The 11484-nt window shown below is 35.6% G+C and overlaps 1 non-coding gene and 1 pseudogene across 1 annotated transcript; both read left to right on the top strand.

Annotated features, from left to right (window-relative positions):
• The first annotated feature begins 3947 nt into the window (after positions 1 to 3947).
• On the top strand, positions 3948 to 4065 carry LOC113097218 (uncharacterized; annotated as a pseudogene).
• Positions 4066 to 5587: 1522 nt separating this feature from the next.
• Positions 5588 to 5706, top strand: LOC113097222 (5S ribosomal RNA). The gene has a single exon (XR_003288809.1). It is a non-coding gene; the product is annotated as a 5S ribosomal RNA (ribosomal RNA).
• Positions 5707 to 11484: the final 5778 nt, after the last annotated feature.

Below are 11484 nucleotides of genomic sequence, written 5' to 3'. Positions count from 1 at the left end.
AATGTTAAAGATGAAGAATATTTATTGAATCAAATTCAAGTTCAAGTAAATGAAGAAGATAAAAGAATGTGTGATAAGGATATAAATGAAGAGGAAATTGAAGAGGTTATAGACCAGTTGAAGAATGGGAAAAGTCCAGGACTAGATGGCTTAACATCTGAGTTTTACAAAGTTTTTAAACATGTTTTAATACCTATTCTGCACAATTTATTTGCTGATACTTTTAAGCAGAAAAAAATGAGTGAAAGCATGAAGACAGGAATGATAAAAATGATCTATAAGAATAAAGGAGATAAAGATCATCTTAAAAATTACAGACCGTTGAGTATGCTAAATACTGACTATAAGATTTTGGCTAAGATCATGGCAAACAGACTGAAAAAAGTGATTCCAAACATCATAACAACAAATCAGGCATATGGTGTCTTAAATAGAGATATATCAGACATAGTAACAAATATTAGAGACTTAATGTGGTATATGAAAGAAAAAGGTGAAGGAGGGTATTTAATTAGCATAGATTTGGAAAAGGCTTTCGACAGAGTAGAGCATAAATATTTGTTTGACTTAATTGAAAAATTTGGATTTGGGAGGAATTTTATAACATGGATGAAATGTTTCTATACTGACATTTTAAGTTGTATTAAAGTAAATGGGTTTTTAACTGATTATATTGAAATTTCGAGGTCTATAAGGCAGGGCTGTCCTTTATCGGCATTACTTTATACTTTAGTTGCTGAACCATTAGGAATAGCAATTAATAAAGAAAAACAAATACAAGGAATTTTAGTTGAAAATGGTGTAATGCAATAAAAAAATTTCCAATATGCAGATGACACGACTTTGTTTTTAAAGGATTTAAAGAGTATCGAAAAAGCAATGTTAATTTTTGAAAAATATTGTAGCGGAACAGGAGCTAAAGTCAATAAAGAAAAGACTGAGTATATGAGGATAGGGAAGGTGGATACTTTGGGAAGACAATGGGAATTTAAAGAGCAGAAGAACCAATTAAAGATTTTAGGAGTTATACTTGGGAAAGATGAAATGAAAACAAGAGACCTGATTTGGGAGGAGGTTATAGGCAAAATGGAAAAAAGACTTAACTTTTGGAAACAAAGAGAATTGTTTTTAAAAGGGAAAGTATTAGTTCTAAATTCTTTATTCCTGTCTAAGATGTGGTATATTTTAAGTGTGGTTAGTCTGCCAGCATGGGCGTACAAAAGAATAAAAACTTATATTTTAAAGTTTTTATGGGATGATAAGCCAGCAAAAATAGCATATGACACAATAATTGGGGAGGTGGAAAAGGGAGGTTTGAGACTCATAGATCCAATGGTAAGAATGAAGAGTATGAGAATAAAGACAGTAAAAAAGTTTTGGAATAATGATGATATGGTATGGAAAAAAATTATGAGTTTCTTTATAAATAAGTGTGGGAAAATGGGGGATGATTTTATGTGGATGAATTTTACAGATAATATGCTTGAGAAGATACCTGAATTTTATAAAGAAGTCTTAAGAGCATGGAAAGTTTTTAAAGGGAAGGTTCATGTGGAGTTTAAAGGAAGAGAGCAACTATTGAAACAGCCTCTTTTCTTAAACAAATTGATTTTAAGGAATATTAATACAATTTTTTAATAAGAAATGGTATTATGCAGGATTAAGACAAGTCAAATACATTTTATATGAGGTAAAACCTGGGTTTTTACCTTTACAGGCAATTATAGACATATTAGAAGAGAATGAAGATATAGAAAATAGAAAGCTGATTAAGGAGCAATACATAAAATTAAAAGAAGCTGTGCCACTACAGTGGATTAAAAGCATTGACGATGAAGAAACAGGAAATGAGAAACCTGGAATTTTTTTAAAAAGAAATGATGAACAGATTCCTTTCAATGGCTGTGTTTTTAAAATGTTTTATGTTTGTTTATGTGATCTTGTATTTTTAAGACCAAAAGCAACAGATTTTTGGGAAAGGTCTTTTTGTGAATTAGATGTAACAAAAATCTGGAAAAATGTAAAATGTAGGTTTAAAAGTCCCGCCCTGCATAATTTGGATTTCTTGTTGAGACACAATGTTTTAATGACTGAAATGAAATTGGCAAAAATTGGAATAGCACAAGATGCAAAATGTAAATTATGTATGGAAAAAGATGAAGGAGTGTTACATTTGTTTTTAAAATGTAAAAAATTAGACAATTTTATGAAGATGTTAAGGAAAATTGTGGGGGACTTTTTAAATGATCAGAATGATTGGTTAGAGAAATGGGAAACATTGATTTTATTTGGTTTTAATGGAACTGCACAAAATGTTTATGCATTAAATTTATGGTTAACAGTAGCAAGATATACGATTTGGAGAAGAAGGAATATAATGAAAATGAAGAACAAAGAACTTTCATTATGTAACTTATTTAAACAGTATCTGACTGCAGTGATGGAAGACATATACGACTATTTTAATATTAATGCACAAATGGATGTATTTGACAAATACATTGTAGAAAACAATCCATACATTGTTAAAACATGGTCAGGTTTTAATGTGATTTTGCCTGAAAGATTTTAATTGTAATTTTGTTATTTTATTATTATTATTTTTATTCTTACTGTGAATGTATAAAATTTTTGTGTTTTTAATAATAAAAAAAAAAAAAAAAAAAAAAAATACCCGATCTCGTCTCATCTCGAAAGCTAAGCAGGTTTGGGCCTGGTTAGTACTTGGATGGGAGACCGCCTGGGAATACCAGGTGCTGTAAGCTCTTTGGAAATTTTTCACTTAGTATAGAACAATTTTGCCAAAACATGGCCGATCTCTGAATATTAGCAGGTTTGGGCCTTGTTAGTACATGGATGGGAGACTGCCTGGGAATACCAGGTGCTTTAAAGTTTTTGGATATTTTTCACGAATTATATACTAATCTTGCGGGGGAAAAAAAGAGTCAATGGCCGATCTCTGAATATTAGCAGGTTTGGGCCTTGTTAGTACATGGATGGGAGACTGCCTGGGAATACCAGGTTTTTTAAACTTTTTGGATATTTTTCACGAATTATATAATAATCTTGCAAAAAAAAAAAAAAAGAGTCAATGCCCGATCTCTGCATATTAGCAGGTTTAGGTCTGGTTAGTACTTGGATGGGAGACCGCCTTGAAATACCAGGTGCTGTAAGCTTTTTGGAAAATGTTCACTTAGTATAGAACAATTTTGCCAAAACATGGCCGATCTCTGAATATTAGCAGGTTTGGGCCTGGTTAGTACATGGATGGGAGACTGCCTGGGAATACCAGGTGCTTTAAACTTTTTGGATATTTTTCACGAATTATATAATAATCTTGCAAAAAAAAAAAAGAGTCAATGCCAGATCTCTGCATATTAGCAGGTTTAGGTCTGGTTAGTACTTGGATGGGAGACCGTCTTGAAATACCAGGTGCTGTAAGCTTTTTGGAAAATGTTCACTTAGAATAGAACAATTTTGCCAAAACATAGAGTCAATGGCCGATCTCTGAATATTAGCAGGTTTGGGCCTGGTTAGTACATGGATGGGAAATTGCCTGGGAATACCAGGCGCTTTAAACTTTGTGGATATTTTTCATGAATTATATAATAATCTTGCAAAAAAAAAGAGTCAATGGCCGATCTCTGAATATTAGCAGGTTTGGGCCTTGTTAGTACATGGATGGGAGACTGCCTGGGAATACCAGGTGCTTTAAACTTTTTGGATATTTTTCACGAATTATATAATAATCTTGCAAAAAAAAAAAAAAAAAGAGTCAATGCTCGATCTCTGAAGCTTAGCAGGTTTAGGTCTGGTTAGTACTTGGATGAGAGACCGCCTAGGAATACCAGGCACTTTAAGCTTTTGGGTTTTCTTTCCTACTTATATAATGTACTGGCGAGTAGATTGGCTGAACTTTAAATAGCCCTCTCTTCGCAGCAGACTTCACTTACGGCCATACCAACCTGCCTATACCCGATCTCGTCTGATCTCGGAAGCTAAGCAGGTTTGGGCCTGGTTAGTACTTGGATGGGAGACCGCCTGGGAATTCAAGATTCAAGATTTTTATTCGTCACATACAAAATTATATATAGCATATATAACCAGTAGTGAAATGTGAGTCAGGTCCGCTCCATGGACAGTGCAATTATTAAAGAAAACAACACAGATGAAAATATACATAAATAAAGCTATGTAAGAATGAAATAAAAGTAAACAATAAAAATATAAGAATAAAATATAAAAAATGTATATTGTAGAATTAAATATAGAACGCAAAATAATGTGCATGAGTGTAAACTGTAGACTTAAATATTAAGATGTACAGGGATGTACAATGTGCATATATGCATTTTACTGTAGTCTTAAATATTAAGATACCCAGGAATGCACAAGAAGCAAATGTGCAAAACAGGGCGACACTGTCAGTGTGTCTATGTGAGGTAGTGAATAAAGTGAAAGTGATAAAGTGAACATTAAGTGGAGGCATGAGGATGTTAAGAAGCTGGTTTAGAGTTTAAGAGCCTGATGGCCTGGGGGAAGAAACTCCTCCTGAGTCTCTCAGTTTTTGCCATCAGGCTACGGAAGCGCTTACCAGATGGCAGCAAAGTGAAAATATGATTACTGGGGTGGGTGGAGTCTTTGATGATTTTTGCAGCTCTACTTCTGCAGTACCAGGTGCTGTAAGCTCTTTGGAAATTTTTCACTTAGTATAGAACAATTTTGCCAAAACATGGCCGATCTCTGAATATTAGCAGGTTTGGGCCTTGTTAGTACATGGATGGGAGACTGCCTGGGAATAACAGGTGCTTTAAACTTTGTGGATATTTTTCACGAATTATATACTAATCTTGCGGGAAAAAAAAAGAGTCAATGGCCGATCTCTGAATATTAGCAGGTTTGGGCCTTGTTAGTACATGGATGGGAGACTACCTGGGAATACCAGGTGCTTTAAACTTTTTGGATATTTTTCACGAATTATATAATAATCTTGCAAAAAAAAAAAAGAGTCAATGCCCGATCTCTGCATATTAGCAGGTTTAGGTCTGGTTAGTACTTGGATGGGAGACCGCCTTGAAATACCAGGTGCTGTAAGCTTTTTGGAAAATGTTCACTTAGTATAGAACAATTTTGCCAAAACATGGCCGATCTCTGAATATTAGCAGGTTTGGGCCTGGTTAGTACATGGATGGGAGACTGCCTGGGAATACCAGGTGCTTTAAACTTTGTGGATATTTTTCATGAATTATATAATAATCTTGCAAAAAAAAAGAGTCAATGGCCGATCTCTGAATATTAGCAGGTTTGGGCCTTGTTAGTACATGGATGGGAGACTGCCTGGGAATACCAGGTGCTTTAAAGTTTTTGGATATTTTTCACGAATTATATACTAATCTTGCAAAAAAAAAAAAAGAGTCAATGCCCGATCTCTGAATCTTAGCAGGTTTAGGTCTGGTTAGTACTTGGATGAGAGACCGCCTAGGAATACCAGGCATTTTAAGCTTTTGGGTTTTCTTTCCTACTTATATAATGTACTGGCCAGTAGATTGGCTGAACTTTAAATAGCCCTCTCTTCGCAGCAGACTTCGCTCACGGCCATACCAACCTGCCTATACCCGATCTCGTCTGATCTCGGAAGCTAAGCAGGTTTGGGCCTGGTTAGTACTTGGATGGGAGACCGCCTGGGAATACCAGGTGCTGTAAGCTCTTTGGAAATTTTTCACTTAGTATAGAACAATTTTGCCAAAACATAGAGTCAATTATATAATAATTTTTCACGAATTATATAATAATCTTGCAAAAAAAAAAAAAAGAGTCAATGCCCGATCTCTGAATCTTAGCAGGTTTAGGTCTGGTTAGTACTTGGATGAGAGACCGCCTAGGAATACCAGGCGTTTTAAGCTTTTGGGTTTTCTTTCCTACTTATATAATGTACTGGCCAGTAGATTGGCTGAACTTTAAATAGCCCTCTCTTCGGAGTAGTCTTCGCTTACGGCCATACCAACCTGAGCACGCCCTAGTGGAAGCAGGAAGTGGTACAGCTTGCAGGAGGATATCAATCAACAAGTGTGGAGAGTTGAGAATTGGAAACTGAAGCCTTGAAGTTAAAAACAACCTTTTTAAAAAAGGGGAACTGGTCTGCTTTAAAGTCATTTAATCCCCAAACAGCTTTTGCTGTTTGGGGATAAATACTTTCTACACTGAGAAGGCTACAACACGGTGTGACAAATGGAGAATGCAAAAGGACAGGAGAAAAGGAACACGAGAAATGGACCGAGAGCTGGGTCAAAGAAAAAGGCATTATGAAAAGAGGCTCACAGTGTTGGTGGAAATAGAAGGAGAAGATAGACTAACAATGATGGAGATACTGAAGAAAGTGAGAGAAGAATGTGGAGTGGTGATCGGATGTAGATTCAAAACACCAAAATAATACGAGTTGACAATGGAGGAGGAAAAAGGAAAGGAGGAATTGTTGGATGGGCTTAAGATAAAGAATAGTCGGGTGATGGCGAAAGAGGTGGACTGTATGGAGATGGTGGTCTCGTTCCTTGGGTTACCAACATACATACAGGATGAGGAGATACTTAAAAAGCTGTCTGAATGGGGAGTTAAAGCAACCTCAAGTGTGAGAAGGAGAATGTGGCCGGGGACGGATATCGCTGATGGAACAAGATTTTTAAAGGTAAAGTTCAATGAGGTGGTAAAATCACTGCCGTATTCAACGAAGTTTGAGACATTAGGAGGGACGGAGCACTTCAGGGTAATACATGATAGGCAAGTGAAAGTATGTCGCCTGTGCATTCAGCCAGGTCATATTGTAAGAGACTGTCCAAGCTTCAGCTGTTTTAAGTGTCAAAGGCAAGGTCATTACGCGAGAGAGTGCAAGGAAGAGAACTGCAAAATGTGCAATATGCGACCTGGATTATGTGTGTGTGAAACCCCAGCAGAGTTAGGTGAGAGAAACAGCAATGGGGAGGATTCGGATCAGTATGAGGTGGATGAGGAGGTGGAGATTGAAGGAGAGGTAGCTGAAATGACTGGACAAGAAGAGAGAAGGGATGCATGGAGTTGGGAAGAAAGAACAACGGAATGGAGAGCGATTGTGGATGTGAGTGATCAAGAGGAGGAGGCTGCAGGGAGGAGATGGAGAGAGAGAGAGAAAAAAAAGGAAGAGAGGGAAGCGGAACCTGGAAAAAAGATGGAAAGGAACATCTTGGAGTGTGAAGACAGAGAAGGGGAAGGAGTGAAAGCTGATGGCAAGAGTCAGGAGGGTGACAATGTGAAAAGGCAAGAAGAAAAGTTGCAGGTGGAGAGCGCTGGAGGGAAGAGAGAGGTGCAAGAAAGTCTGGTGACAATTGACGACGAGGACATGGACACAAGTAAAGGGGAAAGGGTGCAGAAGAAAAGAAAGAAGAAAGAAATAGAGGAGCATACGGCAGAAAGTAAGTGTCTGGAATTAACAAAATGAGGATGATTCTTTTAAAAATGACAATACTTGCTATGTGGGGCTTTATGAACATTGCCTGTTTGAATAGCAATGGATTAAGAGATGAAAATAAGTTTGAGAAGGTCAAGGGATTGTTAAAAGCTGAAGTATTCTGTTTGCAAGAAACACATTGGTCTGATGATATAATGGACAACATAAGGAAGAGGTGGGAAGGGGAAATTTTTGTGAATCATGGGAATGCAAAATCCTGTGGTGTGGCAACTCTTATAAAAGGAGATATATTGAATAATGTGAAGCAAGTATACAAGGATGGTAATGGGAGACTGTTAGTGACTGAATTTGTGTTTCAAAATGAATGTTTCAGGCTGATAAACATTTATGCACCTAACATAGAAAACGAAAGAAAAGAAATCTTTAAAGAAATTAAGCTGTTATGTAAAGGCAACTATATTGTAGTTGGGGATTTCAATGTATGGTGCACGAGACTGGATGCATCAAGTAGTGGAAACTTTAAATCAGATGCATCCAGGAAATATCTAACTGAATGGATGCAAAATGAGGACATAGTAGATGTATGGAGGGAAGAAAATCCCTACAAAAAAGACTTCTCTAGAAGACAATTGGTGATGGGTGTTTTGAAACAGAGCAGAATAGATTTATGTTTAACCAAAAGGGAAATGTTGAAATATGTAAAAAATGTGAAATATAAGTTTGTGGGAATAAGTGATCATGCTATGATGATGGTTAAGATGGATGTAAACGAGGTGGAGAGGGGGGAGGAATGTGGTGTTTGAATGCAGACTTGCTAAAAGAAGAGACATACAAAGAAAATATAAAAAAATGTATAGATTATGAAATGCAAAATGCGTTATTTGATGAATATGTATGTGAGTGGTGGGAAAAAATGAAAGGGACAATTAAAAAAAGAAGTATTAGATATGCAAAACAGGGATTTTATGAGGAGGAGTAAAATTGAGGATATGCAAAATGAACTGAAGAGGGAAGCAGAAAAAATAGAAGGTAATCCTGAGCAAGACAAAGAACGCTTTATGCAAATAAAAGCAGAAATAGAAGAGTATGAAAAAGAAAAAAGTAAGGGTGCAATAATAAGGAGTAGAGCACAGTATGCGTTAGAGGGAGAAAGAAGCACGAAGTTCTTTCTAAACTTAGAAAAGAAAAAACAGAGGAAAAAGCATATAACAGAGCTGGAAAATGAAAAAGGTGAGAAGATTACTGATTATGTGGGGATAATAAGAGAAGTAGAAATATTTTATAAAAAGCTATTTAAGAAAGAAGGGGTAAAACAGGAGTGTGTGGATGAAGTTTTAAATACTGTGAGTAAAAGGTTAAGTGAAAACGAGAAAAATATATGTGAAAGCGATATAATTATCGAAGAAATAAAAGAAGCAATAAAACAGACAAAAAAGAACAAAAGCCCGGGCTCAGATGGCTTAACGCATGAGTTTTATAAGACCTTTGAAGAGATTGTAGTGCCAATATTGTTGAAGGTTTATAGGAGTATGGAAGAGAGAGGGGAAAAGCCAGAATCTATGGGGTTAGGAATAATTGCAGTACTATATAAAAATAAAGGAAGTCCACATAAGCTAGGAAATTACAGACCATTAAGTCTTCTAAACACAGATTATAAAATATTGACAAAAGTGCTGGCAAATAAGATAAAAGAGGTAGTAGGGTCAATAGTATCATTAAGCCAAGCCTATAGCATAAAGGGTAGAGATATTACAGATACAATTTGCACAATAAGGGACATAGTAGAAGGGATGGGGAAAGATGGGAAAGGGGGATTGGTTTTATCTATAGACTTAAACAAGGCATTTGACAGGGTGGAACATAGCTTTATAGAACAGACAATGGGGAGATTTGGGTTTGGAGAGAGGATGCAAAAGTGGATAAAATTAATATATGGAAATGCTAAAATTTGTGTTAAAGTTAATGGGGTGTTAACTGACCCCTTCCCTTTAGAGAGGTCAGTAAGGCAAGGTTGTCCGTTGTCTGCAATATTATATTCAATAACAGCTGAGCCACTGGCGACACTTATAAAAAAAGATAAGGAAATAAAAGGTATTCAAATACCAAAGGGGGGATTGAGTGTAATACACCAATATGCAGATGATACAACTTTTACAGTTAGGGATATAGAGAGTATAAATAAAATAAGAAAACGATAGAAAAATATGGGGAAGCATCAGGTGCAAAAATAAATGTGGATAAATCTGAAATAATGAGTACAGGAGGAGTAAGGGTTGAAGGGTTAGATATTCCATTCAGAATAACGAAAGATTTTATAAAAATTTTAGGGGTAAACGTAGGAAAGAATGCAAAAGAGGCAAGGGATGCAACATGGTCAGGGGTGCTAAACAAAATCAAGCAAGTGTTACAGTATTGGAGACTAAGGGAATTAAGACTAAGAGGGAAAGTTGTGGTGGTTAATTCTTTATTGTTATCCAAATGTAATTATGTGTTGGGAGCAATTGATTTACCAGACTGGGTGTTAAATGGAATAAAAGAGGCTGTGAATAATTTTGTATGGGGTGGGAAAAGAGCAAAAATATCAGCAAACACATTAATAGCAGATTATAGTGAGGGGGGATTAAAATTGGTAGATTTAGATGTGAAAAGGAAGGCAATAAGAGTTAAGACAGTAAAAAAATATTTATGTGGTAAAGCAGAATATGGTTGGAAGGGGTATATGAGAAAATATTTAAATGAAAGTGGTGGATGTGGTGAAGAAGGAGTGTTTATGGTTTTAAAAAAGCCAATGATTGAAAAATTGCAGTTGTTTTACCAAGAAGTGTTTACTGCATGGGCTGAATTTGTGATAAATGTAAACTATGAATGTGAAAACATAAATCAAATACACAATCAGCCAATTTTTATGAACCCAAGAATAAGGAGGGGAGGGAAAATGCTCTACAACAGACTGTTCATGAGAGCAGGGGTAAGGAAAGTAAAGGATTTGGTGTATGAATATGTAAAGGGTTTCTTACCAAATAGGGCAATATATGATTCTGTGGTGGGGTGGGATGAAAAAATTGACAAAGCAAAAGTGGATGGTGAGTGTGAAAACATTAAAACAAGCCTGCCTGAAAAGTGGGTAGAAGGGATTGAAAGAGAAACTGTTAAAGTGGGAGATTGGGGAATGCCTGAAATGTATATTGTGGAAAATGGGAGAAAAAAGTTTTTGATGGAGATAAATGTGAAAACTATATACAAAATTATGGTCAGAAAGGAAATCAAAGTGCCTGCATCAGAGGCAGTATGGCCAAGACTCTTTCCTGATATGAAGGTAAAGACAATATGGAGAAACTTAAATGTCAAATACAATGGACTGGACTGTGAGAATTTGGACTTTAAGCTACGACACAACAGAATTTATACAAAGGTGGTAATTCATCAAATGAACAAAAATGTGAGTAGAGAATGTGATATATGTGAGACAGAGGCTGAAACTTTGATGCACATTTTCTTTGAGTGCAAAGAACTTGAGGAGTTTCATGCAAAAATGAAAAAACTGATAAAAGATGGAATAGGCAAGGAATTTGCAGAGGATGAGTGGAAAAAAATGTTTTTATTTGGAGAACGTATAAATTATAAGGATAGAAAGGTGAATTTTTGGAATTTGATTTTGAGTAATGCAAGATATGCAATATGGGTGAGGAGGAATATGGCATACTTTGAGAGAAAGAAAGTAGATGTGATTGGAATTTTCAAGAGTATTGTTAGAAAGAGTGTGTATATAATGTGGAAATACCTAAGCAAAGAAGAATTTGAAAAAGCATTTGTAGAAGAAAATGGATTTATAAGTACAACTGAAGGGTTAAGTTTAACATTTTGAAAAAACAAGGTTACATTAAAGTTAGGTAATTAGGTTTGGTTTGGGTTTGAGTGAAGTAATGTGATTAAATTTCAAAGTTGATGCTGTATATGTTAAATATAATTAACATGTAATACGTTTGAAAGTGAATTGTTGGAAATATGATTTATGTTATTATTATTTTTAAGTACTTTTTGAAAAA

Source organism: Carassius auratus, unplaced genomic scaffold (genome assembly GCF_003368295.1).
Source record: "Carassius auratus strain Wakin unplaced genomic scaffold, ASM336829v1 scaf_tig00216157, whole genome shotgun sequence".
In the NCBI taxonomy this organism is placed as follows: Eukaryota; Metazoa; Chordata; class Actinopteri; order Cypriniformes; family Cyprinidae; genus Carassius; species Carassius auratus.
The sequence above is the reverse complement of the archived record's forward strand: the minus strand, read 5'-3'. Positions and strand labels throughout refer to the sequence as shown.